The sequence below is a fragment of the Peromyscus maniculatus genome, chromosome 1 (genome assembly GCF_049852395.1).
Source record: "Peromyscus maniculatus bairdii isolate BWxNUB_F1_BW_parent chromosome 1, HU_Pman_BW_mat_3.1, whole genome shotgun sequence".
NCBI lineage: Eukaryota > Metazoa > Chordata > Mammalia > Rodentia > Cricetidae > Peromyscus > Peromyscus maniculatus.
The window spans coordinates 69,661,086-69,688,339 of record NC_134852.1 but is presented as its reverse complement, the minus strand read 5'-3'; the positions used below and the strand labels follow the sequence as shown (position 1 = coordinate 69,688,339).

At 54.6% G+C, this 27,254-nt stretch overlaps 2 long non-coding RNA genes and 13 other non-coding genes across 16 annotated transcripts in view; all 15 read left to right on the top strand.

Moving 5' to 3' along the window:
* Positions 1–27,254, top strand: part of LOC143267106 (uncharacterized) — a 53,382-nt gene that overhangs the window by 16,774 nt on the left and 9,354 nt on the right. The window contains exons 7-10 of one of the 2 annotated variants that reach the window (XR_013042030.1): positions 456–599; positions 2,547–2,690; positions 4,638–4,781; positions 6,729–6,872. This is a non-coding gene — a long non-coding RNA (uncharacterized LOC143267106). Of the gene's footprint in view, positions 1–455; positions 600–2,546; positions 2,691–4,637; positions 4,782–6,728; positions 6,873–27,254 lie in introns of those variants that run through there. The other variant, XR_013042032.1, reaches the window with a different exon arrangement.
* On the top strand, positions 858–951 carry LOC143271529 (small nucleolar RNA SNORD116). Its single transcript, XR_013048751.1, has one exon. It is a non-coding gene; the product is annotated as a small nucleolar RNA SNORD116 (small nucleolar RNA).
* Positions 2,949–3,042, top strand: LOC143271527 (small nucleolar RNA SNORD116). The gene has a single exon (XR_013048749.1). It is a non-coding gene; the product is annotated as a small nucleolar RNA SNORD116 (small nucleolar RNA).
* LOC143271412 (small nucleolar RNA SNORD116) lies at positions 5,040–5,133 on the top strand. The gene has a single exon (XR_013048633.1). It is a non-coding gene; the product is annotated as a small nucleolar RNA SNORD116 (small nucleolar RNA).
* LOC143271521 (small nucleolar RNA SNORD116) lies at positions 7,131–7,224 on the top strand. Its single transcript, XR_013048743.1, has one exon. It is a non-coding gene; the product is annotated as a small nucleolar RNA SNORD116 (small nucleolar RNA).
* LOC143271411 (small nucleolar RNA SNORD116) lies at positions 9,218–9,311 on the top strand. Its single transcript, XR_013048631.1, has one exon. It is a non-coding gene; the product is annotated as a small nucleolar RNA SNORD116 (small nucleolar RNA).
* On the top strand, positions 11,815–11,908 carry LOC143271520 (small nucleolar RNA SNORD116). The gene has a single exon (XR_013048742.1). It is a non-coding gene; the product is annotated as a small nucleolar RNA SNORD116 (small nucleolar RNA).
* LOC143267109 (uncharacterized) lies at positions 13,507–19,913 on the top strand. Its single transcript, XR_013042034.1, has 4 exons — positions 13,507–13,646; positions 15,594–15,737; positions 17,685–17,828; positions 19,770–19,913. It is a non-coding gene; the product is annotated as an uncharacterized LOC143267109 (long non-coding RNA).
* LOC143271536 (small nucleolar RNA SNORD116) lies at positions 13,905–13,998 on the top strand. Its single transcript, XR_013048757.1, has one exon. It is a non-coding gene; the product is annotated as a small nucleolar RNA SNORD116 (small nucleolar RNA).
* LOC143271535 (small nucleolar RNA SNORD116) lies at positions 15,996–16,089 on the top strand. Its single transcript, XR_013048756.1, has one exon. It is a non-coding gene; the product is annotated as a small nucleolar RNA SNORD116 (small nucleolar RNA).
* Positions 18,087–18,180, top strand: LOC143271410 (small nucleolar RNA SNORD116). The gene has a single exon (XR_013048630.1). It is a non-coding gene; the product is annotated as a small nucleolar RNA SNORD116 (small nucleolar RNA).
* On the top strand, positions 20,172–20,265 carry LOC143271409 (small nucleolar RNA SNORD116). The gene has a single exon (XR_013048629.1). It is a non-coding gene; the product is annotated as a small nucleolar RNA SNORD116 (small nucleolar RNA).
* LOC143271408 (small nucleolar RNA SNORD116) lies at positions 22,263–22,356 on the top strand. The gene has a single exon (XR_013048628.1). It is a non-coding gene; the product is annotated as a small nucleolar RNA SNORD116 (small nucleolar RNA).
* LOC143271597 (small nucleolar RNA SNORD116) lies at positions 24,345–24,437 on the top strand. The gene has a single exon (XR_013048818.1). It is a non-coding gene; the product is annotated as a small nucleolar RNA SNORD116 (small nucleolar RNA).
* LOC143271407 (small nucleolar RNA SNORD116) lies at positions 26,435–26,528 on the top strand. The gene has a single exon (XR_013048627.1). It is a non-coding gene; the product is annotated as a small nucleolar RNA SNORD116 (small nucleolar RNA).

Below are 27,254 nucleotides of genomic sequence, written 5' to 3'. Positions count from 1 at the left end.
AGAACTGCGTCCTCACAGCTTGAGCTTGAGACAGCAAGTAGAGCTTGCCCTGTTTAATGACCCCAGTGCACAGTGTTAGGGGATTGAGGTGCTCAGAGATTGCCCTGGGTTTTTTTTATTTTCTTTTTTCGGAAAGAGTCTGCTTGCCTGCATTGCAGCTCCTTGATGTGTAGGTCAGGCCGACACTGGTGGTTTGATTGCAGAGAGGGTCCAAGGAGATCTGAAAGGGCACGGAGGGAGGGAGGGAACCAGGGCAAGGACAAGCTCTGAGACCCTGGTGGAAACCTGGCACCGATGTGGCATGGCATGCTGGAGGGTGAGGGCAGAGCAGGAGTGGTGAGAGGGCAGATGTGATCTGATCTGCCCATTGAGACGAGCCAGGCCCACCCATCCATCCCAGAGCCAGTTGCCCGCTTCCCACTGTAATGTTGGCATGTGCTTTGATGTCTTCACAGTGTGGCATTGCGTGGGCTGCAAGGCCATAGTGCGGAGAGAATGGCCCAGCTTCCTTTGCCCAGGACTCATGAAACCTGAAACAGTGAGCCTCGAGTGAAGTTGCTTGGTGTTGGTGACATGCAGGAGAAGGCATGAGGCCCAAGGTAAGCCTCCCATGCCTTGTCCCAGGTGCTCAGGATCCTGGGGTCTTGGTGGTGCTGCGAGGACTTACCATCCCTGCATCCCGGGCCTGTCTGCACCTGGAGCAGACTTAGGTCCTCCAGTTGCCTCCCATTTCTATGCAGAGACCCGTTGCCACCTGCACAAAGACGGGGCATGTCTTGGTATTTCTCGCACTCCCCAACACCCACCCTGTCCTGAGTGCCCTGAAAATCCCTGTGCCAGGGCACTCCAGCGTGCTTGGATTGATGATGATTTCCAGTCAAACATTCCTTGGAAAAGCTGAACAAAATGAGTGAAAACTCAGTACCGCCGCTCTCATCGAAACTGAGGTCCGGCACCTTGGCTCACCCAAGTCCTCTGGGAGTCAGACACAGGCCTGAGAACCACTCCGCTGCTCCTGCCCCCCTCCAGCAGTAGCCCGACTCTCTTGCCATGGGCTTGATCTTTCCCCCACTCTGCTAGCCATCAGGGGCATGGGGAAAAGAGAATATTTGGGGCGTGCTGGCAAGCAAGCAGCCATCCCCACTCTCCCAAGCCAGACTGACAGCTAGACATGGGACCCTGGACCTTGGGCTCTCTTGTAGGCACTCTAGAAATATGCTAGCTTGGGACACCCACCTGAAACAGGCGTGCTGACCTGTGTAGAAATCTGCACGCTGGAGGCCTTTGGTGGACTAGCTTGACCGGGGAGCGCTAAGGTCAGACTGCTGGCCTCCTGGTGGAGGAGACAGGTGTGAGAGTGCTTTTCTTCCACCCATGGTAGTGGAGCACCCGTCTTGGCTCAAGCCTATCTCAAAGCTAGGAAAGACACCTATTTTGCGGAGTGGTCTTCAGCAGGGTGTGATACTTCCAGGAAGGCCTGTTTGGAGGCCGGCTAGGGATCCCATCCTCGTAGGAATTGCACTCTGGGGCCCAGGCTATAGATCAAGACTGCCTTGAGAGCTCTGGTCATGGGCAGTGGAGGGTGCCCAAGCGACTTGGCTTGCAAGGGTGCATGCATTTCTGGTCACTGGAGACCTTTTGTGTTGCAACTTGTCTTGGGAGGTGCCATGCTCTCTGGCTAGCCCTTGGCCCCCCTCATAAGTTAAAGTGTGTTGATGCAGTGTTCTCGCTTGCAGTCAAAAATGGCAGCGCTCTTGAACACGGTCTGTCCCATGAAGACAGACTGACAGAGGGTGGCATCAATCCAGAGACAGGGGCAGAGACAGAGAGAGAAATCAGGAGAAAGAGAAAGAGACAAAAAAAGAGACAGAAGTAGGCGAGAGAGAGTGAGAGAGGAGATCTGGTTGAGCCAGAGTGCCTGCCATTGCCTGTGGTGAAGTCCTCAGAGGAGACTTTAGGAGGTTTGACCTCGGGATCTCAGCATTTCTAGCAGGAGAAGGATGCAGAATTCCGGGGGTCGCTTTGCCCACCTGGTTGTCAGAGATGATTTGATGGGAGGCGGGAGGCTTGGGTTGGCTAGTGAGCATGGCCAGAACTGTGTCCTCACAGCTTGAGCTTGAGACAGCAAGTAGAGCTTGCCCTGTTTAATGACCCCAGTGCACAGTGTTAGGGGATTGAGGTGCTCAGAGATTGCCCTGGGTTTTTTTTATTTTCTTTTTTCGGAAAGAGTCTGCTTGCCTGCATTGCAGCTCCTTGATGTGTAGGTCAGGCCGACACTGGTGGTTTGATTGCAGAGAGGGTCCAAGGAGATCTGAAAGGGCACGGAGGGAGGGAGGGAACCAGGGCAAGGACAAGCTCTGAGACCCTGGTGGAAACCTGGCACCGATGTGGCATGGCATGCTGGAGGGTGAGGGCAGAGCAGGAGTGGTGAGAGGGCAGATGTGATCTGATCTGCCCATTGAGATGAGCCAGGCCCACCCATCCATCCCAGAGCCAGTTGCCCGCTTCCCACTGTAATGTTGGCATGTGCTTTGATGTCTTCACAGTGTGGCATTGCGTGGGCTGCAAGGCCATAGTGCGGAGAGAATGGCCCAGCTTCCTTTGCCCAGGACTCATGAAACCTGAAACAGTGAGCCTCGAGTGAAGTTGCTTGGTGTTGGTGACATGCAGGAGAAGGCCTGAGGCCCAAGGTAAGCCTCCCATGCCTTGTCCCAGGTGCTCAGGATCCTGGGGTCTTGGTGGTGCTGCGAGGACTTACCATCCCTGCATCCCGGGCCTGTCTGCACCTGGAGCAGACTTAGGTCCTCCAGTTGCCTACCATTTCTATGCAGAGACCCGTTGCCACCTGCACAAAGACGGGGCATGTCTTGGTATTTCTCGCACTCCCCAACACCCACCCTGTCCTGAGTGCCCTGAAAATCCCTGTGCCAGGGCACTCCAGCGTGCTTGGATCGATGATGATTTCCAGTCGAACATTCCTTGGAAAAGCTGAACAAAATGAGTGAAAACTCAGTACCGCCGCTCTCATCGAAACTGAGGTCCGGCACCTTGGCTCACCCAAGTCCTCTGGGAGTCAGACACAGGCCTGAGAACCACTCCACTGCTCCTGCCCCCCTCCAGCAGTAGCCCGACTCTCTTGCCATGGGCTTGATCTTTCCCCCACTCTGCTAGCCATCAGGGGCATGGGGAAAAGAGAATATTTGGGGCGTGCTGGCAAGCAAGCAGCCATCCCCACTCTCCCAAGCCAGACTGACAGCTAGACATGGGACCCTGGACCTTGGGCTCTCTTGTAGGCACTCTAGAAATATGCTAGCTTGGGACACCCACCTGAAACAGGCGTGCTGACCTGTGTAGAAATCTGCACGCTGGAGGCCTTTGGTGGACTAGCTTGACCGGGGAGCACTAAGGTCAGACTGCTGGCCTCCTGGTGGAGGAGACAGGTGTGAGAGTGCTTTTCTTCCACCCATGGTAGTGGAGCACCCGTCTTGGCTCAAGCCTATCTCAAAGCTAGGAAAGACACCTATTTTGCGGAGTGGTCTTCAGCAGGGTGTGATACTTCCAGGAAGGCCTGTTTGGAGGCCGGCTAGGGATCCCATCCTCGTAGGAATTGCACTCTGGGGCCCAGGCTATAGATCAAGACTGCCTTGAGAGCTCTGCTCATGGGCAGTGGAGGGTGCCCAAGCGACTTGGCTTGCAAGGGTGCATGCATTTCTGGTCACTGGAGACCTTTTGTGTTGCAACTTGTCTTGGGAGGTGCCATGCTCTCTGTCTAGCCCTTGGCCCCCCTCATAAGTTAAAGTGTGTTGATGCAGTGTTCTCGCTTGCAGTCAAAAATGGCAGCGCTCTTGAACACTGTCTGTCCCATGAAGACAGACTGACAGAGGGTGGCATCAATCCAGAGACAGGGGCAGAGACAGAGAGAGAAATCAGGAGAAAGAGAAAGAGACAAAAAAAGAGACAGAAGTAGGCGAGAGAGAGTGAGAGAGGAGATCTGGTTGAGCCAGAGTGCCTGCCATTGCCTGTGGTGAAGTCCTCAGAGGAGACTTTAGGAGGTTTGACCTCGGGATCTCAGCATTTCTAGCAGGAGAAGGATGCAGAATTCTGGGGGTCGCTTTGCCCACCTGGTTGTCAGAGATGATTTGATGGGAGGCGGGAGGCTTGGGTTGGCTACTGAGCATGGCCAGAACTGCGTCCTCACAGCTTGAGCTTGAGACAGCAAGTAGAGCTTGCCCTGTTTAATGACCCCAGTGCACAGTGTTAGGGGATTGAGGTGCTCAGAGATTGCCCTGGGTTTTTTTTATTTTCTTTTTTCGGAAAGAGTCTGCTTGCCTGCATTGCAGCTCCTTGATGTGTAGGTCAGGCCGACACTGGTGGTTTGATTGCAGAGAGGGTCCAAGGAGATCTGAAAGGGCACGGAGGGAGGGAGGGAACCAGGGCAAGGACAAGCTCTGAGACCCTAGTGGAAACCTGGCACCGATGTGGCATGGCATGCTGGAGGGTGAGGGCAGAGCAGGAGTAGTGAGAGGGCAGATGTGATCTGATCTGCCCATTGAGACGAGCCAGGCCCACCCATCCATCCCAGAGCCAGTTGCCCGCTTCCCACTGTAATGTTGGCATGTGCTTTGATGTCTTCACAGTGTGGCATTGCGTGGGCTGCAAGGCCATAGTGCGGAGAGAATGGCCCAGCTTCCTTTGCCCAGGACTCATGAAACCTGAAACAGTGAGCCTCGAGTGAAGTTGCTTGGTGTTGGTGACATGCAGGAGAAGGCATGAGGCCCAAGGTAAGCCTCCCATGCCTTGTCCCAGGTGCTCAGGATCCTGGGGTCTTGGTGGTGCTGCGAGGACTTACCATCCCTGCATCCCGGGCCTGTCTGCACCTGGAGCAGACTTAGGTCCTCCAGTTGCCTCCCATTTCTATGCAGAGACCCGTTGCCACCTGCACAAAGACGGGGCATGTCTTGGTATTTCTCGCACTCCCCAACACCCACCCTGTCCTGAGTGCCCTGAAAATCCCTGTGCCAGGGCACTCCAGCGTGCTTGGATCGATGATGATTTCCAGTCAAACATTCCTTGGAAAAGCTGAACAAAATGAGTGAAAACTCAGTACCGCCGCTCTCATCGAAACTGAGGTCCGGCACCTTGGCTCACCCAAGTCCTCTGGGAGTCAGACACAGGCCTGAGAACCACTCCGCTGCTCCTGCCCCCCTCCAGCAGTAGCCCGACTCTCTTGCCATGGGCTTGATCTTTCCCCCACTCTGCTAGCCATCAGGGGCATGGGGAAAAGAGAATATTTGGGGCGTGCTGGCAAGCAAGCAGCCATCCCCACTCTCCCAAGCCAGACTGACAGCTAGACATGGGACCCTGGACCTTGGGCTCTCTTGTAGGCACTCTAGAAATATGCTAGCTTGGGACACCCACCTGAAACAGGCGTGCTGACCTGTGTAGAAATCTGCACGCTGGAGGCCTTTGGTGGACTAGCTTGACCGGGGAGCGCTAAGGTCAGACTGCTGGCCTCCTGGTGGAGGAGACAGGTGTGAGAGTGCTTTTCTTCCACCTATGGTAGTGGAGCACCCGTCTTGGCTCAAGCCTATCTCAAAGCTAGGAAAGACACCTATTTTGCGGAGTGGTCTTCAGCAGGGTGTGATACTTCCAGGAAGGCCTGTTTGGAGGCCGGCTAGGGATCCCATCCTCGTAGGAATTGCACTCTGGGGCCCAGGCTATAGATCAAGACTGCCTTGAGAGCTCTGCTCATGGGCAGTGGAGGGTGCCCAAGCGACTTGGCTTGCAAGGGTGCATGCATTTCTGGTCACTGGAGACCTTTTGTGTTGCAACTTGTCTTGGGAGGTGCCATGCTCTCTGGCTAGCCCTTGGCCCCCCTCATAAGTTAAAGTGTGTTGATGCAGTGTTCTCGCTTGCAGTCAAAAATGGCAGCGCTCTTGAACACGGTCTGTCCCATGAAGACAGACTGACAGAGGGTGGCATCAATCCAGAGACAGGGGCAGAGACAGAGAGAGAAATCAGGAGAAAGAGAAAGAGACAAAAAAAGAGACAGAAGTAGGCGAGAGAGAGTGAGAGAGGAGATCAGGTTGAGCCAGAGTGCCTGCCATTGCCTGTGGTGAAGTCCTCAGAGGAGACTTTAGGAGGTTTGACCTCGGGATCTCAGCATTTCTAGCAGGAGAAGGATGCAGAATTCCGGGGGTCGCTTTGCCCACCTGGTTGTCAGAGATGATTTGATGGGAGGCGGGAGGCTTGGATTGGCTAGTGAGCATGGCCAGAACTGCGTCCTCACAGCTTGAGCTTGAGACAGCAAGTAGAGCTTGCCCTGTTTAATGATCCCAGTGCACAGTGTTAGGGGATTGAGGTGCTCAGAGATTGCCCTGGGTTTTTTTTATTTTCTTTTTTCGGAAAGAGTCTGCTTGCCTGCATTGCAGCTCCTTGATGTGTAGGTCAGGCCGACACTGGTGGTTTGATTGCAGAGAGGGTCCAAGGAGATCTGAAAGGGCACGGAGGGAGGGAGGGAACCAGGGCAAGGACAAGCTCTGAGACCCTGGTGGAAACCTGGCACCGATGTGGCATGGCATGCTGGAGGGTGAGGGCAGAGCAGGAGTGGTGAGAGGGCAGATGTGATCTGATCTGCCCATTGAGATGAGCCAGGCCCACCCATCCATCCCGGAGCCAGTTGCCCGCTTCCCACTGTAATGTTGGCATGTGCTTTGATGTCTTCACAGTGTGGCATTGTGTGGCCTGCAAGGCCATAGTGCGGAGAGAATGGCCCAGCTTCCTTTGCCCAGGACTCATGGCACCTGAAACAGTGAGCCTCGAGTGAAGTTGCTTGGTGTTGGTGACCTGCAGGAGAAGGCCTGAGGTCCAAGGTAAGCCTCCCATGCCTTGTCCCAGGTGCTCAGGATCCTGGGGTCTTGGTGGTGCTGCGAGGACTTACCATCCCTGCATCCCGGGCCTGTCCGCACCTGGAGCAGACTTAGGTCCTCAAGTTGCTTCCCATTTCTATGCAGAGACCCGTTGCCACCTGCACAAAGACGGGGCATGTCTTGGTATTTCTCGCACTCCCCAACACCCACCCTGTCCTGAGTGCCCTGAAAATCCCTGTGCCAGGGCACTCCAGCGTGCTTGGATCGATGATGATTTCCAGTCAAACATTCCTTGGAAAAGCTGAACAAAATGAGTGAAAACTCAGTACCGCCGCTCTCATCAAAACTGAGGTCCGGCACCTTGGCTCACCCAAGTCCTCTGGGAGTCAGACACAGGCCTGAGAACCACTCCGCTGCTCCTGCCCTCCTCCAGCAGTAGCCCGACTCTCTTGCCATGGGCTTGATCTTTCCCCCACTCTGCTAGCCATCAGGGGCATGGGGAAAAGAGAATATTTGGGGCGTGCTGGCAAGCAAGCAGCCATCCCCACTCTTCCAACCCAGACTGACAGCTAGACATGGGACCCTGGACCTTGGGCTCTCTTGTAGGCACTCTAGAAAAATGCTAGCTTGGGACAACCACCTGAAACAGGTGTGCTGACCTGTGTAGAAATCGGCACGCTGGAGGCCTTTGGTGGACTAGGTTGACCGGGAAGCGCTAAGGTCAGACTGCTGGCCTCCTGGTGGAGGAGACAGGTGTGAGAGTGCTTTTCTTCCACCCATGGTAGTGGAGCACCCGTCTTGGCTCAAGCCTATCTCAAAGCTAGGAAAGACACCTATTTTGCGGAGTGGTCTTCAGCAGGGTGTGATTCTTCCAGGAAGGCCTGTTTGGAGGCCGGCTAGGGATCCCATCCTCGTAGGAATTGCACTCTGGGTCCCAGGCTGTAGATCAAGCCTTGCTTGAGAGCTCTGCTCATGGGCAGTGGAGGGTGACCAAGCGACTTGGCTTGCAAGGGTGCATGCATTTCTGGTCACTGGAGACCTTGTGTGTTGCAACTTGTCTTGGGAGGTGCCATGCTCTCTGGCTAGCCCTTGGCGTCCCACATAAGGTACAGTGTGTTGATGCAGTGTTCTCGCTTGCAGTCAAAAATGGCAGCCCTCTTGAACACGGTCTGTCCCATGAAGACAGACTGACAGAAGGTGGCATCAATCCAGAGACAGGGGCAGAGACAGAGAGAGAAATCAGGAGAAAGAGAAAGAGACAAAAAAAGAGACAGAAGTAGGCGAGAGAGAGTGAGAGAGGAGATCTGGTTGAGCCAGAGTGCCTGCCATTGCCTGTGGTGAAGTCCTCAGAGGAGACATTAGGAGGTTTGACCTCGGGATCTCAGCATTTCTAGCAGGAGAAGGATGCAGAATTCCGGGGTAGCGTTTCCCACCTGGTTGTCAGAGATTATTTGATGGGTTGCGGGTGGCTTGGGTTGGCTAGTGAGCATGGCCAGAGCTGTGACATCAGCAGCTTGAGCTTGAGACAGCAAGTAGAGCTTGCCCTGTTTAATGACCCCAGTGCACAGTGTTAGAGGATTGAGGTTCTCAGAGATGGCCCTGGATTTTTTTTTTCTTTTTTTCGAAAAGAGTCTGCTTGCCTGCATTGCAGCTCTTGATGTGTAGGTCAGGCCGACACTGGTGATTTGATTGCTGAGAGGGTCCAAGGAGATCTGAAAGGGCACGGAGGGAGGGAGGGAACCAGGGCAAGGACAAGCTCTTAGACCCTGATGGAAACCTGGCACAGATGTGGCATGGCATGCTGGAGGGTGAGGGCAGAGCAGGAGTGGTGAGAGGGCCGATGTGATCTGATCTGGCCATTGAGACGAGCCAGGCCCAGCCATCCATCCCAGAGCCAGTTGCCCGCTTCCCACTGTAATGTTGGCATGTGCTTGATGTCTTCACAGTGTGGCATTGCGTGGCCTGCAAGGCCATAGTGCGGAGAGAATGGCCCAGCTTCCTTTGCCCAGGACTTATGGCACCTGAAACAGTGAGCCTCGAGTGAAGTTGCTTGGTGTTGGTGACCTGCAGGAGAAGGCCTGAGGCCCAAGGTAAGCCTCCCATGCCTTGTCCCAGGTGCTCAGGATCCTGGGGTCTTGGTGGTGCTGCGAGGACTTACCATCCCTGCATCCCGGGCCTGTCTGCACCTGGAGCAGACTTAGGTCCTCCAGTTGCCTCCCATTTCTATGCAGAGTCCTGTTGCCACCTGCACAAAGACGGGGCATGTCTTGGTATTTCTCGCACTCCCCAACACCCACCCTGTCCTGAGTGCCCTGAAAATCCCTGTGCCAGGGCACTCCAGCGTGCTTGGATCGATGATGATTTCCAGTCAAACATTCCTTGGAAAAGCTGAACAAAATGAGTGAAAACTCAGTACCGCCGCTCTCATCGAAACTGAGGTCCGGCACCTTGGCTCACCCAAGTCCTCTGGGAGTCAGACACAGGTGTAGATGTAAACAACCGTCTTATTAAATAAGAAACACAGAAACAATGTAAAAGAGAGAGCCGAGAAGTCAGAGCTCAGAGCTAAAATCTCACCCTTCCTCCTGCTGTCCCAGCTTCGCAAAAAAAGACCGACTTCCTGTCGGTTCGTTTTTTTATAGTATGTTGTTCCTCCTTCTCATTGGTTGTAAACCCAAAGACATGACTGCCTCGTCACTGTCTGAATGTACAGCCCCCTAGGTCTTAAAGGCATATGTCTCCAATGCTGGCTATATCCCTGAACACAGAGATCTTATGGGATTAAAGGCATGTGCCACCACCAACACACTCTTGCTATGGCTCTAATAGCTCTGACCCGAAACACACAGATATCTATGGGAATAAAGGCGTTTACCACCACAGCCACACTCTTGCTATGGCTCTAATAGCTCTGACCCCCAGACAACTTTATTTATTAACATACAATCAAAATAATAATTCAGTACAATTAGACTACCACCACACACAGGCCTGAGAACCACTCCGCTGCTCCTGCCCCCCTCCAGCAGTAGCCAGACTCTCTTGCCATGGGCTTGATCTTTCCCCCACTCTGCTAGCCATCAGGGGCATGGGGAAAAGAGAATATTTGGGGCGTGCTGGCAAGCAAGCAGCCATCCCCATTCTCCCAAGCCAGACTGACAGCTAGACATGGGACCCTGGACCTTGGGCTCTCTTATAGGCACTCTAGAAATATGCTAGCTTGGGACAACCACCTGAAACAGGCGTGCTGACCTGTGTAGAAATCTGCACGCTGGAGGCCTTTGGTGGACTAGGTAGACCGGGGAGCGCTAAGGTCAGACTGCTGGCCTCCTGGTGGAGGAGACAGGTGTGAGAGTGCTTTTCTTCCACCCATGGTAGTGGAGCACCCGTCTTGGCTCAAGCCTATCTCAAAGCTAGGAAAGACACCTATTTTGCGGAGTGGTCTTCAGCAGGGTGTGATTCTTCCAGGAAGGCCTGTTTGGAGGCCGGCTAGGGATCCCTTCCTCGTAGGAATTGCACTCTGGGGCCCAGGCTGTAGATCAAGACTGCCTTGAGAGCTCTGCTCATGGGCAGTGGAGGGTGCCCAAGCGACTTGGCTTGCAAGGGTGCATGCATTTCGGGTCACTGGAGACCTTGTGTGTTGCAACTTGTCTTGGGAGGTGCCATGCTCTCTGGCTAGCCTTTGGCGTCCCACATAAGTTATGGTGTGTTGATGCAGTGTTCTCGCTTGCAATCAAAAATGGCAGCGCTCTTGAACACGGTCTGTCCCATGAAGACAGACTGACAGAGGGTGGCATCAATCCAGAGACAGGGTCAGAGTCAGAGAGAGAAATCAGGAGAAAGAGAAAGAGACAAAAAAAGAGACAGAAGGAGGCAGAAAGAGAGTGAGAAAGGAGATCTGGTTGAGCCAGAGTGCCTGCCATTGCCTGTGGTGAAGTCCTCAGAGGAGACTTTAGGCGGTTTGACCTCGGGATCTCAGCATTTCTAGCAGGAGAAGGATGCAGATTTCGGGGGTCGCGTTGCCCACCTGGTTGTCAGAGATGATTTGATGGTAGTCGGGAGGCTTGGGTTGGCTAGTGAGCATGGCCAGAGCTGTGTCCTCAGCAGTTTGAACTTGAGACACCAAGTAGAGCTTGCCCTGTTTAATGACCCCAGTGCACAGTGTTAGAGAATTGAGGTGCTCAGAGATGGCCCTGGGTTTTTTTTTTTTCTTTTTTCGGGAAGAGTCTGCTTGACTGCATTGCAGCTCCTTGATGTGTAGGTCAGGCCGACACTGGTGGTTTGATTGCAGAGGGGGTCCAAGGTGATCTGAAAGGGCACGGAGGGAGGGAGGGAACCAGGGCAAGTACAAGCTCTGAGACCCTGGTGGAAACCTGGCACCAATGTGGCATGGCATGCTGGAGGGTGAGGGCAGAGCAGGAGTGGTGAGAGGGCAGATGTGATCTGATCTGCCCATTGAGACGAGCCAGGCCCACCCATCCATCCCAGAGCCAGTTGCCCGCTTCCCACTGTAATGTTGGCATGTGCTTTGATGTCTTCACAGTGTGGCATTGCGTGGCCTGCAAGGCCATAGTGCGGAGAGAATGGCCCAGCTTCCTTTGCCCAGGACTCATGGCACCTTAAACAGTGAGCCTCGAGTGAAGTTGCTTGGTGTTGGTGACCTGCAGGAGAAGGCCTGAGGCCCAAGGTAAGCCTCCCATGCCTTGTCCCAGGTGCTCAGGATCCTGGGGTCTTGGTGGTGCTGCGAGGACTTACCATCCCTGCTTCCCGGGCCTGTCCGAACCTAGAGCAGACTTAGGTCCTCAAGTTGCTTCCCATTTCCATGCAGAGACCCGTTGCCACCTGCACAAAGACGGGGCATGTCTTGGTATTTCTCACACTCCCCAACACCCACCCTGTCCTGAGTGCCCTGAAAATCCCTGTGCCAGGGCACTCCAGCGTGCTTGGATCGATGATGATTTCCAGTCAAACATTCCTTGGAAAAGCTGAACAAAATGAGTGAAAACTCAGTACCGCCGCTCTCATCAAAACTGAGGTCCGGCACCTTTGCTCACCCAAGTCCTCTGGGAGTCAGACACAGGCCTGAGAACCACTCCATTGCTCCTGCCCCCCTCCAGCAGTAGCCAGACTCTCTTGCCATGGGCTTGATCTTTCCCCCACTCTGCTAGCCATCAGGGGCATGGGGAAAAGAGAATATCTGGGGCATGCTGGCAAGCAAGCAGCCATCCCCACTCTCCCAAGCCAGACTGACAGCTACACATGGGACCCTGGACCTTGGGCTCTCTTGTAGGCACTCTAGAAATATGCTAGCTTGGGACACCCACCTGAAACAGGCGTGCTGACCTGTGTAGAAATCTTCACGCTGGAGGCCTTTGGTGGACTAGGTTGACCGGGGAGCGCTAAGGTCAGACTGCTGGCCTCCTGGTGGAGGAGACAGGTGTGAGAGTGCTTTTCTTCCACCCAAGGTAGTGGAGCACCCGTCTTGGCTCAAGCCTATCTCAAAGCTAGGAAAGACACCTATTTTGCGGAGTGGTCTTCAGCAGGGTGTGATTCTTCCAGGAAGGCCTGTTTGGAGGCCGGCTAGGGATCCCTTCCTCGTAGGAATTGCACTCTGGGGCCCAGGCTATAGATCAAGACTGCCTTGAGAGCTCTGCTTATGGGCAGTGGAGGGTGCCCAAGCGACTTGGCTTGCAAGGGTGCATGCATTTCTGGTCACTGGAGACCTTTTGTGTTGCAACTTGTCTTGGGAGGTGCCATGCTCTCTGGCTAGCCCTTGGACCCCTCATAAGTTAAAGTGTGTTGATGCAGTGTTCTCGCTTGCAGTCAAAAATGGCAGCGCTCTTGAACACGGTCTGTCCCATGAAGACAGACTGACAGAGGGTGGCATCAATCCAGAGACAGGGGCAGAGACAGAGAGAGAAATCAGGAGAAAGAGAAAGAGACAAAAAAAGAGACAGAAGTAGGCGAGAGAGAGTGAGAGAGGAGATCTGGTTGAGCCAGAGTGCCTGCCATTGCCTGTGGTGAAGTCCTCAGAGGAGACTTTAGGAGGTTTGACCTCGGGATCTCAGCATTTCTAGCAGGAGAAGGATGCAGAATTCCGGGGGTCGCTTTGCCCACCTGGTTGTCAGAGATGATTTGATGGGAGGCGGGAGGCTTGGGTTGGCTAGTGAGCATGGCCAGAACTGCATCCTCACAGCTTGAGCTTGAGACAGCAAGTAGAGCTTGCCCTGTTTAATGACCCCAGTGCACAGTGTTAGGGGATTGAGGTGCTCAGAGATTGCCCTGGGTTTTTTTTATTTTCTTTTTTCGGAAAGAGTCTGCTTGCCTGCATTGCAGCTCCTTGATGTGTAGGTCAGGCCGACACTGGTGGTTTGATTGCAGAGAGGGTCCAAGGAGATCTGAAAGGGCACGGAGGGAGGGAGGGAACCAGGGCAAGGACAAGCTCTGAGACCCTGGTGGAAACCTGGCACCGATGTGGCATGGCATGCTGGAGGGTGAGGGCAGAGCAGGAGTGGTGAGAGGGCAGATGTGATCTGATCTGCCCATTGAGATGAGCCAGGCCCACCCATCCATCCCAGAGCCAGTTGCCCGCTTCCCACTGTAATGTTGGCATGTGCTTTGATGTCTTCACAGTGTGGCATTGCGTGGCCTGCAAGGCCATAGTGCGGAGAGAATGGCCCAGCTTCCTTTGCCCAGGACTCATGAAACCTGAAACAGTGAGCCTCGAGTGAAGTTGCTTGGTGTTGGTGACCTGCAGGAGAAGGCCTGAGGCCCAAGGTAAGCCTCCCATGCCTTGTCCCAGGTGCTCAGGATCCTGGGGTCTTGGTGGTGCTGCGAGGACTTACCATCCCTGCATCCCGGGCCTGTCCGCACCTGGAGCAGACTTAGGTCCTCAAGTTGCTTCCCATTTCTATGCAGAGACCCGTTGCCACCTGCACAAAGACGGGGCATGTCTTGGTATTTCTCGCACTCCCCAACACCCACCCTGTCCTGAGTGCCCTGAAAATCCCTGTGCCAGGGCACTCCAGCGTGCTTGGATCGATGATGATTTCCAGTCAAACATTCCTTGGAAAAGCTGAACAAAATGAGTGAAAACTCAGGACCGCCGCTCTCATCGAAACTGAGGTCCGGCACCTTGGCTCACCCAAGTCCTCTGGGAGTCAGACACAGGCCTGAGAACCACTCCGCTGCTCCTGCCCCCCTCCAGCAGTAGCCCGACTCTCTTGCCATGGGCTTGATCTTTCCCCCACTCTGCTAGCCATCAGGGGCATGGGGAAAAGAGAATATTTGGGGCGTGCTGGCAAGCAAGCAGCCATCCCCACTCTCCCAAGCCAGACTGACAGCTAGACATGGGACCCTGGACCTTGGGCTCTCTTGTAGGCACTCTAGAAATATGCTAGCTTGGGACACCCACCTGAAACAGGCGTGCTGACCTGTGTAGAAATCTGCACGCTGGAGGCCTTTGGTTTACTAGGTTGACCGGGGAGCGCTAAGGTCAGACTGCTGGCCTCCTGGTGGAGGAGACAGGTGTGAGAGTGCTTTTCTTCCACCCATGGTAGTGGAGCACCCGTCTTGGCTCAAGCCTATCTCAAAGCTAGGAAAGACACCTATTTTGCGGAGTGGTCTTCAGCAGGGTGTGATTCTTCCAGGAAGGCCTGTTTGGAGGCCGGCTAGGGATCCCTTCCTCGTAGGAATTGCACTCTGGGGCCCAGGCTATAGATCAAGACTGCCTTGAGAGCTCTGCTCATGGGCAGTGGAGGGTGCCCAAGCGACTTGGCTTGCAAGGGTGCATGCATTTCGGGTCACTGGAGACCTTGTGTGTTGCAACTTGTCTTGGGAGGTGCCATGCTCTCTGTCTAGCCCTTGGCCCCCCTCATAAGTTAAAGTGTGTTGATGCAGTGTTCTCGCTTGCAGTCAAAAATGGCAGCGCTCTTGAACACGGTCTGTCCCATGAAGACAGACTGACAGAGGGTGGCATCAATCCAGAGACAGGGGCAGAGACAGAGAGAGAAATCAGGAGAAAGAGAAAGAGACAAAAAAAGAGACAGAAGTAGGCGAGAGAGAGTGAGAGAGGAGATCTGGTTGAGCCAGAGTGCCTGCCATTGCCTGTGGTGAAGTCCTCAGAGGAGACTTTAGGAGGTTTGACCTCGGGATCTCAGCATTTCTAGCAGGAGAAGGATGCAGAATTCCGGGGGTCGCTTTGCCCACCTGGTTGTCAGAGATGATTTGATGGGAGGCGGGAGGCTTGGGTTGGCTAGTGAGCATGGCCAGAACTGCGTCCTCACAGCTTGAGCTTGAGACAGCAAGTAGAGCTTGCCCTGTTTAATGACCCCAGTGCACAGTGTTAGGGGATTGAGGTGCTCAGAGATTGCCCTGGGTTTTCTTTATTTTCTTTTTTCGGAAAGAGTCTGCTTGCCTGCATTGCAGCTCCTTGATGTGTAGGTCAGGCCGACACTGGTGGTTTGATTGCAGAGAGGGTCCAAGGAGATCTGAAAGGGCACGGAGGGATGGAGGGAACCAGGGCAAGGACAAGCTCTGAGACCCTGGTGGAAACCTGGCACTGATGTGGCATGGCATGCTGGAGGGTGAGGGCAGAGCAGGAGTGGTGAGAGGGCAGATGTGATCTGATCTGCCCATTGAGATGAGCCAGGCCCACCCATCCATCCCAGAGCCAGTTGCCCGCTTCCCACTGTAATGTTGGCATGTGCTTTGATGTCTTCACAGTGTGGCATTGTGTGGCCTGCAAGGCCATAGTGCGGAGAGAATGGCCCAGCTTCCTTTGCCCAGGACTCATGGCACCTGAAACAGTGAGCCTGGAGTGAAGTTGCTTGGTGTTGGTGACCTGCAGGAGAAGGCCTGAGGCCCAAGGTAAGCCTCCCATGCATTGTCCCAGGTTCTCAGTATCCTGGGGTCTTGGTGGTGCTGCGAGGACTTACCATCCCTGCATCCCGGGCCTGTCCGCACCTGGAGCAGACTTAGGTCCTCCAGTTGCTTCCCTTTTCTATGCAGAGTCCCGTTGCCACCTGCACAAAGACTGGGCATGTCTTGGTATTTCTCGCACTCCCCAACACCCACCCTGTCCTGAGTGCCCTGAAAATCCCTGTGCCAGGGCACTCCAGCGTGCTTGGATCGATGATGATTTCCAGTCAAACATTCCTTGGAAAAGCTGAACAAAATGAGTGAAAACTCAGGACCGCCGCTCTCATCGAAACTGAGGTCCGGCACCTTGGCTCACCCAAGTCCTCTGGGAGTCAGACACAGGCCTGAGAACCACTCCGCTGCTCCTGCCCCCCTCCAGCAGTAGCCCGACTCTCTTGCCATGGGCTTGATCTTTCCCCCACTCTGCTAGCCATCAGGGGCATGGGGAAAAGAGAATATTTGGGGCGTGCTGGCAAGCAAGCAGCCATCCCCACTCTCCCAAGCCAGACTGACAGCTAGACATGGGACCCTGGACCTTGGGCTCTCTTGTAGGCACTCTAGAAATATGCTAGCTTGGGACACCCACCTGAAACAGGCGTGCTGACCTGTGTAGAAATCTGCACGCTGGAGGCCTTTGGTTTACTAGGTTGACCGGGGAGCGCTAAGGTCAGACTGCTGGCCTCCTGGTGGAGGAGACAGGTGTGAGAGTGCTTTTCTTCCACCCATGGTAGTGGAGCACCCGTCTTGGCTCAAGCCTATCTCAAAGCTAGGAAAGACACCTATTTTGCGGAGTGGTCTTCAGCAGGGTGTGATTCTTCCAGGAAGGCCTGTTTGGAGGCCGGCTAGGGATCCCTTCCTCGTAGGAATTGCACTCTGGGGCCCAGGCTATAGATCAAGACTGCCTTGAGAGCTCTGCTCATGGGCAGTGGAGGGTGCCCAAGCGACTTGGCTTGCAAGGGTGCATGCATTTCGGGTCACTGGAGACCTTGTGTGTTGCAACTTGTCTTGGGAGGTGCCATGCTCTCTGTCTAGCCCTTGGCCCCCCTCATAAGTTAAAGTGTGTTGATGCAGTGTTCTCGCTTGCAGTCAAAAATGGCAGCGCTCTTGAACACGGTCTGTCCCATGAAGACAGACTGACAGAGGGTGGCATCAATCCAGAGACAGGGGCAGAGACAGAGAGAGAAATCAGGAGAAAGAGAAAGAGACAAAAAAAGAGACAGAAGTAGGCGAGAGAGAGTGAGAGAGGAGATCTGGTTGAGCCAGAGTGCCTGCCATTGCCTGTGGTGAAGTCCTCAGAGGAGACTTTAGGAGGTTTGACCTCGGGATCTCAGCATTTCTAGCAGGAGAAGGATGCAGAATTCCGGGGGTCGCTTTGCCCACCTGGTTGTCAGAGATGATTTGATGGGAGGCGGGAGGCTTGGGTTGGCTAGTGAGCATGGCCAGAACTGCGTCCTCACAGCTTGAGCTTGAGACAGCAAGTAGAGCTTGCCCTGTTTAATGACCCCAGTGCACAGTGTTAGGGGATTGAGGTGCTCAGAGATTGCCCTGGGTTTTCTTTATTTTCTTTTTTCGGAAAGAGTCTGCTTGCCTGCATTGCAGCTCCTTGATGTGTAGGTCAGGCCGACACTGGTGGTTTGATTGCAGAGAGGGTCCAAGGAGATCTGAAAGGGCACGGAGGGATGGAGGGAACCAGGGCAAGGACAAGCTCTGAGACCCTGGTGGAAACCTGGCACTGATGTGGCATGGCATGCTGGAGGGTGAGGGCAGAGCAGGAGTGGTGAGAGGGCAGATGTGATCTGATCTGCCCATTGAGATGAGCCAGGCCCACCCATCCATCCCAGAGCCAGTTGCCCGCTTCCCACTGTAATGTTGGCATGTGCTTTGATGTCTTCACAGTGTGGCATTGTGTGGCCTGCAAGGCCATAGTGCGGAGAGAATGGCCCAGCTTCCTTTGCCCAGGACTCATGGCACCTGAAACAGTGAGCCTGGAGTGAAGTTGCTTGGTGTTGGTGACCTGCAGGAGAAGGCCTGAGGCCCAAGGTAAGCCTCCCATGCATTGTCCCAGGTTCTCAGTATCCTGGGGTCTTGGTGGTGCTGCGAGGACTTACCATCCCTGCATCCCGGGCCTGTCCGCACCTGGAGCAGACTTAGGTCCTCCAGTTGCTTCCCTTTTCTATGCAGAGTCCCGTTGCCACCTGCACAAAGACTGGGCATGTCTTGGTATTTCTCGCACTCCCCAACACCCACCCTGTCCTGAGTGCCCTGAAAATCCCTGTGCCAGGGCACTCCAGCGTGCTTGGATCGATGATGATTTCCAGTCAAACATTCCTTGGAAAAGCTGAACAAAATGAGTGAAAACTCAGTACCGCCGCTCTCATCGAAACTGAGGTCCGGCACCTTGGCTCCCCCAAGTCCTCTGGGAGTCAGACACAGGCCTGAGAACCACTCCGCTGCTCCTGCCCCCCCCCAGCAGTAGCCAGACTCTCTTGCCATGGGCTTGATCTTTCCCCCACTCTGCTAGCCATCAGGGGCATGGGGAAAAGAGAATATTTGGGGCGTGCTGGCAAGCAAGCAGCCATCCCCACTCTCCCAAGCCAGAGTGACAGCTAGACATGGGACCCTGGACCTTGGGCTCTCTTGTAGGCACTCTAGAAATATGCTAGCTTGGGACACCCACCTGAAACAGGCGTGCTGACCTGTGTAGAAATCTGCACGCTGGAGGCCTTTGGTGGACTAGGTTGACCGGGGAGCGCTAAGGTCAGACTGCTGGCCTCCTGGTGGAGGAGACAGGTGTGAGAGTGCTTTTCTTCCACCCATGGTAGTGGAGCACCCGTCTTGGCTCAAGCCTATCTCAAACTAGGAAAGACACCTATTTTGCGGAGTGGTCTTCAGCAGGGTGTGATACTTCCAGGAAGGCCAGTTTGGAGGCCGGCTAGGGATCCCTTCCTCGTAGGAATTGCACTCTGGGGCCCAGGCTGTAGATCAAGACTACCTTGAGAGCTCTGCTCATGGGCAGTGGAGGGTGCCCAAGAGACTTGGCTTGCAAGGGTGCATGCATTTCTGGTCACTGGAGACCTTGTGTGTTGCAACTTGTCTTGGGAGGTGCCATGCTCTCTGGCTAGCCCTTGGCGTCCCACATAAGGTACAGTGTGTTGATGCAGTGTTCTCGCTTGCAGTCAAAAATGGCAGTGCTCTTGAACACGGTCTGTCCCATGAAGACAGACTGACAGAGGGTGGCATCAATCCAGAGACAGGGGCAGAGACAGAGAGAGAAATCAGGAGAAAGAGAAAGACACAAAAAAAGAGAGAGAAGGGGGCAGAGAGAGAGTGAGAGAGGAGATCTGTTTGAGCCAGAGTGCCTGCCATTGCCTGTGGTGAAGTCCTCAGAGGAGACTTTAGGCGGTTTGACCTCGGGATCTAGCATTTCTAGCAGGAGAAGGATGCAGAATTCCGAGGTAGCGTTTCCCACCTGGTTGTCAGAGATGATTTGATGGGAGGCGGGAGGCTTGGGTTGCTAGTGAGCATGGCCAGAGCTGCGTCCTCAGCAGCTTGAGCTTGAGACAGCAAGTAGAGCTTGCCCTGTTTAATGACCCCAGTGCACAGTGTTAGAGGATTGAGGTGCTCAGAGATGGCCCTGGGTTTTTTTTTCTTTTTTCGGGAAGAGTCTGCTTGCCTGCATTGAAGCTCCTTGATGTGTAGGTCAGGCCAACACTGGTGGTTTGATTGCAGAGAGGGTCCAAGAAGATCTGAAAGGGCACGGAGGGAGGGAGGGAACCAGGGCAAGGACAAGCTCTGAGACCCTGGTGGAAACCTGGCACCGATGTGGCATGGCATGCTGGAGGGTGAGGGCAGAGCAGGAGTGGTGAGAGGGCAGATGTGATCTGATCTGCCCATTGAGACAAGCCAGGCCCACCCATCCATCCCAGAGCCAGTTGCCCGCTTCCCACTGTAATGTTGGCATGTGCTTTGATGTCTTCACAGTGTGGCATTGCGTGGCCTGCAAGGCCATATTGCGGAGAGAATGGCCCAGCTTCCTTTGCCCAGGACTCATGGCACCTGAAACAGTGAGCCTCAAGTGAAGTTGCTTGGTGTTGGTGACCTGCAGGAGAAGGCCTGAGGCCCAAGGTAAGCCTCCCATGCCTTGTCCCAGGTGCTCCGGATCCTGGGGTCTTGGTGGTGCTGCGAGGACTTACCATCCCTGCATCCCGGGCCTGTCCACACCTGGAGCAGACTTAGGTCCTCAAGTTGCTTCCCATTTCTATGCAGAGACCCGTTGCCACCTGCACAAAGACGGGGCATGTCTTGGTATTTCTCACACTCCCCAACACCCACCCTGTCCTGAGTGCCCTGAAAATCCCTGTGCCAGGGCACTCCAGCGTGCTTGGATCGATGATGATTTCCAGTCAAACATTCCTTGGAAAAGCTGAACAAAATGAGTGAAAACTCAGTACCGCCGCTCTCATCGAAACTGAGGTCCGGCACCTTGGCTCACCCAAGTCCTCTGGGAGTCAGACACAGGCCTGAGAACCACTCCGCTGCTCCTGCCCCCCTCCAGCAGTAGCCACACTCTCTTGCCATGGGCTTGATCTTTCCCCCACTCTGCTAGCCATCAGGGGCATGGGGAAAAGAGAATATTTGGGGCGTGCTGGCAAGCAAGCAGCCATCCCCACTCTCCCAAGCCAGAGTGATAGCTAGACATGGGACCCTGGACCTTGGGCTCTCTTGTAGGCACTCTAGAAATATGCTAGCTTGGGACACCCACCTGAAACAGGCGTGCTGACCTGTGTAGAAATCTGCACGCTGGAGGCCTTTGGTTTACTAGGTTGACCGGGGAGCGCTAAGGTCAGACTGCTGGCCTCCTGGTGGAGGAGACAGGTGTGAGAGTGCTTTTCTTCCACCCATGGTAGTGGAGCACCCGTCTTGGCTCAAGCCTATCTCAAAGCTAGGAAAGACACCTATTTTGCGGAGTGGTCTTCAGCAGGGTGTGATTCTTTCAGGAAGGCCTGTTTGGAGGCCGGCTAGGGATCCCTTCCTCGTAGGAATTGCACTGTGGGGCCCAGGCTATAGATCAAGACTGCCTTGAGAGCTCTGCTCATGGGCAGTGGAGGGTGCCCAAGCGACTTGGCTTGCAAGGGTGCATGCATTTCTGGTCACTGGAGACCTTGTGTGTTGCAACTTGTCCTGGGAGGTGCCATGCTCTCTGGCTAGCCCTTGGCGTCCCACATAAGGTACAGTGTGTTGATGCAGTGTTCTCGCTTGCAGTCAAAAATGGCAGCGCTCTTGAACACGGTCTGTCCCATGAAGACAGACTGACAGAGGGTGGCATCAATCCAGAGACAGGGGCAGAGACAGAGAGAGAAATCAGGAGAAAGAGAAAGAGACAAAAAAAGAGACAGAAGTAGGCGAGAGAGAGTGAGAGAGGAGATCTGGTTGAGCCAGAGTGCCTGCCATTGCCTGTGGTGAAGTCCTCAGAGGAGACTTTAGGAGGTTTGACCTCGGGATCTCAGCATTTCTAGCAGGAGAAGGATGCAGAATTCCGGGGGTCGCTTTGCCCACCTGGTTGTCAGAGATGATTTGATGGGAGGCGGGAGGCTTGGGTTGGCTAGTGAGCATGGCCAGAACTGCGTCCTCACAGCTTGAGCTTGAGACAGCAAGTAGAGCTTGCCCTGTTTAATGACCCCAGTGCACAGTGTTAGGGGATTGAGGTGCTCAGAGATTGCCCTGGGTTTTTTTTATTTTCTTTTTTCGGAAAGAGTCTGCTTGCCTGCATTGCAGCTCCTTGATGTGTAGGTCAGGCCGACACTGGTGGTTTGATTGCAGAGAGGGTCCAAGGAGATCTGAAAGGGCACGGAGGGAGGGAGGGAACCAGGGCAAGGACAAGCTCTGAGACCCTGGTGGAAACCTGGCACCGATGTGGCATGGTATGCTGGAGGGTGAGGGCAGAGCAGGAGTGGTGAGAGGGCAGATGTGATCTGATCTGCCCATTGAGATGAGCCAGGCCCACCCATCCATCCCAGAGCCAGTTGCCCGCTTCCCACTGTAATGTTGGCATGTGCTTTGATGTCTTCACAGTGTGGCATTGCGTGGCCTGCAAGGCCATAGTGCGGAGAGAATGGCCCAGCTTCCTTTGCCCAGGACTCATGGCACCTGAAACAGTGAGCCTGGAGTGAAGTTGCTTGGTGTTGGTGAACTGCAGGAGAAGGCCTGAGGCCCAAGGTAAGCCTCCCATGCATTGTCCCAGGTGCTCAGTATCCTGGGGTCTTGGTGGTGCTGCGAGGACTTACCATCCCTGCATCCCGGGCCTGTCCGCACCTGGAGCAGACTTAGGTCCTCCAGTTGCTTCCCATTTCTATGCAGAGTCCCGTTGCCACCTGCACGAAGCCTGGGCATGTCTTGGTATTTCTCGCACTCCCCAACACCCACCCTGTCCTGAGTGCCCTGAAAATCCCTGTGCCAGGGCACTCCAGCGTGCTTGGATCGATGATGATTTCCAGTCAAACATTCCTTGGAAAAGCTGAACAAAATGAGTGAAAACTCAGTACCGCCGCTCTCATCGAAACTGAGGTCCGGCACCTTGGCTCCCCCAAGTCCTCTGGGAGTCAGACACAGGCCTGAGAAATACTCCGCTGCTCCTGCCCCCCTCCAGCAGTAGCCAGACTCTCTTGCCATGGGCTTGATCTTTCCCCCACTCTGCTAGCCATCAGGGGCATGGGGAAAAGAGAATATTTGGGGCGTGCTGGCAAGCAAGCAGCCATCCCCACTCTCCCAAGCCAGACTGACAGCTAGACATGGGATCCTGGACCTTGGGCTCTCTTGTAGGCACTCTAGAAATATGCTAGCTTGGGACACCCACCTGAAACAGGCGTGCTGACCTGTGTAGAAATCTGCACGCTGGAGGCCTTTGGTGGACTAGGTTGACCGGGGAGCGCTAAGGTCAGACTGCTGGCCTCCTGGTGGAGGAGACAGGTGTGAGAGTGCTTTTCTTCCACCCATGGTAGTGGAGCACCCGTCTTGGCTCAAGCCTATCTCAAAGCTAGGAAAGACACCTATTTTGCGGAGTGGTCTTCAGCAGGGTGTGATACTTCCAGGAAGGCCAGTTTGGAGGCCGGCTAGGGATCCCTTCCTCGTAGGAATTGCACTCTGGGGCCCAGGCTGTAGATCAAGACTACCTTGAGAGCTCTGCTCATGGGCAGTGGAGGGTGCCCAAGAGACTTGGCTTGCAAGAGTGCATGCATTTCTGGTCACTGGAGACCTTGTGTGTTGCAACTTGTCTTGGGAGGTGCCATGCTCTCTGGCTAGCCCTTGGCGTCGCACATAAGGTACAGTGTGTTGATGCAGTGTTCTCGCTTGCAGTCAAAAATGGCAGCGCTCTTGAACACGGTCTGTCCCATGAAGACAGACTGACAGAGGGTGGCATCAATCCAGAGACAGGGGCAGAGACAGAGAGAGAAATCAGGAGAAAGAGAAAGACACAAAGAGAGAGAAGGGGGCAGAGAGAGAGTGAGAGAGGAGATCTGGTTGAGCAAGAGTGCCTGCCATTGCCTGTGGTGAAGTCCTCAGAGGAGACTTTAGGCGGTTTGACCTCGGGATCTAGCATTTCTAGCAGGAGAAGGATGCAGAATTCCGAGGTAGCGTTTCCCACCTGGTTGTCAGAGATGATTTGATGGGAGGCGGGAGGCTTGGGTTGCTAGTGAGCATGGCCAGAGCTGCGTCCTCAGCAGCTTGAGCTTGAGACAGCAAGTAGAGCTTGCCCTGTTTAATGACCCCAGTGCACAGTGTTAGAGGATTGAGGTGCTCAGAGATGGCCCTGGGTTTTTTTTTCTTTTTTCGGGAAGAGTCTGCTTGCCTGCATTGAAGCTCCTTGATGTGTAGGTCAGGCCAACACTGGTGGTTTGATTGCAGAGAGGGTCCAAGAAGATCTGAAAGGGCACGGAGGGAGGGAGGGAACCAGGGCAAGGACAAGCTCTGAGACCCTGGTGGAAACCTGGCACCGATGTGGCATGGCATGCTGGAGGGTGAGGGCAGAGCAGGAGTGGTGAGAGGGCAGATGTGATCTGATCTGCCCATTGAGACAAGCCAGGCCCACCCATCCATCCCAGAGCCAGTTGCCCGCTTCCCACTGTAATGTTGGCATGTGCTTTGATGTCTTCACAGTGTGGCATTGCGTGGCCTGCAAGGCCATAGTGCGGAGAGAATGGCCCAGCTTCCTTTGCCCAGGACTCATGGCACCTGAAACAGTGAGCCTCAAGTGAAGTTGCTTGGTGTTGGTGACCTGCAAGAGAAGGCCTGAGGCCCAAGGTGAGCCTCCCATGTCTTGTCCCAGGTGCTCAGGATCCTGGGGTCTTGGTGGTGCTGCGAGGACTTACCATCCCTGCATCCCGGGCCTGTCCGCACCTGGAGCAGACTTAGGTCCTCCAGTTGCTTCCCATTTCTATGCAGAGTCCCGTTGCCACCTGCACAAAGACGGGGCATGTCTTGGTATTTCTCGCACTCCCCAACACCCACCCTGTCCTGAGTGCCCTGAAAATCCCTCTGCCAGGGCACTCCAGCCTGCTTGGATCGATGATGATTTCCAGTCAAACATTCCTTGGAAAAGCTGAACAAAATGAGTGAAAACTCAGGACCGCTGCTCCATCGAAACTGAGGTCTGGCACCTTGGCTCACACAAGTCCTCTGGGAGTCAGACACAGGCCTGAGAACCACTCCGCTGCTCCTGCCCCCCTCCAGCAGTAGCCAGACTCTCTTGCCATGGGCTTGATCTTTCCCCCACTCTGCTAGCCATCAGGGGCATGGGGAAAAGCGAATATATGGGGCGTGCTGGCAAGCAAGCAGCCATCCCCACTCTCCCAAGCCAGACTGACAGCTAGACATGGGACCCTGGACCTTGGGCTCACTTGTAGGCACTCTAGAAATATGCTAGCTTGGGACACCCACCTGAAACAGGCGTGCTGACCTGTGTAGAAATCTGCACGCTGGAGGCCTTTGGTGGACTAGGTTGACCGGGGAGCGCTAAGGTCAGACTGCTGGCCTCCTGGTGGAGGAGACAGGTGTGAGAGTGCTTTTCTTCCACCCATGGTAGTGGAGCACCCGTCTTGGCTCAAGCCTATCTCAAAGCTAGGAAAGACACCTATTTTGCGGAGTGGTCTTCAGCAGGGTGTGATACTTCCAGGAAGGCCTGTTTGGAGGCCGGCTAGGGATCCCTTCCTCGTAGGAATTGCACTGTGGGGCCCAGGCTGTAGATCAAGACTGTCTTGAGAGCTCTGCTCATGGGCAGTGGAGGGTGCCCAAGCGACTTGGCTTGCAAGGGTGCATGCATTTCTGGTCACTGGAGACCTTGTGTGTTGCAACTTGTCTTGGGAGGTGCCATGCTCTCTGGCTAGCCCTTGGCGTCCCACATAAGGTACAGTGTGTTGATGCAGTGTTCTTGCTTGCAGTCAAAAATGGCAGCGCTCTTGAACACGGTCTGTCCCATGAAGACAGACTGACAGAGGGTGGCATCAATCCAGAGACAGGGGCAGAGACAGAGAGGAAATCAGGAGAAAGAGAAAGAGACAAAAAAAAGAGACAGAAGGGGGCAGAGAGAGAGTGAGAGAGGAGATCTGGTTGAACCAGAGTGCCTGCCATTGCCTGTGGTGAAGTCCTCAGAGGAGACTTTAGGCGGTTTGACCTCGGGATCTAGCATTTCTAGCAGGAGAAGGATGCAGAATTCCTGGGTAGCGTTTCCCACCTGGTTGTCAGAGATGATTTGATGGGAGGCGGGAGGCTTGGGTTGGCTAGTGAGCATGGCCAGAGCTGCGTCCTCAGCAGCTTGAGCTTGAGACAGCAAGTAGAGCTTGCCCTGTTTAATGACCCCAGTGCAGAGTGTTAGAGGATTGAGGTGCTCAGAGATGGCCCTTGGGTTTTTTTTTTTTCTTTTTTCGGGAAGAGTCTGCTTGCCTGCATTGAAGCTCCTTGATGTGTAGGTCAGGCCAACACTGGTGATTTGATTTCAGAGAGGGTCCAAGGAGATCTGAAAGGGCACGGAGGGAGGGCGGGAACCAGGGCAAGGACAAGCTCTGAGACCCTGGTGGAAACCTGGCACAGATGTGGCATGGCATGCTGGAGGGTGAGGGCAGAACAGGAGTGGTGAGAGGGCAGATGTGATCTGATCTGCCCATTGAGACGAGCCAGGCCCACCCATCCATCCCAGAGCCAGTTGCCCGCTTCCCACTGTAATGTTGGCATGTGCTTTGATGTCTTCACAGTGTGGCATTGCGTGGCCTGCAAGGCCATAGTCCGGAGAGAATGGCCCAGCTTCCTTTGCCCAGGACTCATGGCACCTGAAACAGTGAGCCTGGAGTGAAGTTGCTTGGTGTTGGTGAACTGCAGGAGAAGGCCTGAGGCCCAAGGTAAGCCTCCCATGCATTGTCCCAGGTGCTCAGTATCCTGGGGTCTTGGTGGTGCTGCGAGGACTTACCATCCCTGCATCCCGGGCCTGTCCGAACCTGGAGCAGACTTAGGTCCTCCAGTTGCTTCCCATTTCTATGCAGAGTCCCGTTGCCACCTGCACGAAGACTGGGCATGTCTTGGTATTTCTCGCACTCCCCAACACCCACCCTGTCCTGAGTGCCCTGAAAATCCCTGTGCCAGGGCACTCCAGCGTGCTTGGATCGATGATGATTTCCAGTCAAACATTCCTTGGAAAAGCTGAACAAAATGAGTGAAAACTCAGTACCGCCGCTCTCATCGAAACTGAGGTCCGGCACCTTGGCTCCCCCAAGTCCTCTGGGAGTCAGACACAGGCCTGAGAAATACTCCGCTGCTCCTGCCCCCCTCCAGCAGTAGTCAGACTCTCTTGCCATGGGCTTGATCTTTCCCCCACTCTGCTAGCCATCAGGGGCATGGGGAAAAGAGAATATTTGGGGCGTGCTGGCAAGCAAGCAGCCATCCCCACTCTCCCAAGCCAGACTGACAGCTAGACATGGGATCCTGGACCTTGGGCTCTCTTGTAGGCACTCTAGAAATATGCTAGCTTTTGACACCCACCTGAAACAGGCGTGCTGACCTGTGTAGAAATCTGCACGCTGGAGGCCTTTGGTGGACTAGGTTGACCGGGGAGCGCTAAGGTCAGACTGCTGGCCTCCTGGTGGAGGAGACAGGTGTGAGAGTGCTTTTCTTCCACCCATGGTAGTGGAGCACCCGTCTTGGCTCAAGCCTATCTCAAAGCTAGGAAAGACACCTATTTTGCGGAGTGGTCTTCAGCAGGGTGTGATACTTCCAGGAAGGCCAGTTTGGAGGCCGGCTAGGGATCCCTTCCTCGTAGGAATTGCACTCTGGGGCCCAGGCTGTAGATCAAGACTACCTTGAGAGCTCTGCTCATGGGCAGTGGAGGGTGCCCAAGAGACTTGGCTTGCAAGAGTGCATGCATTTCTGGTCACTGGAGACCTTGTGTGTTGCAACTTGTCTTGGGAGGTGCCATGCTCTCTG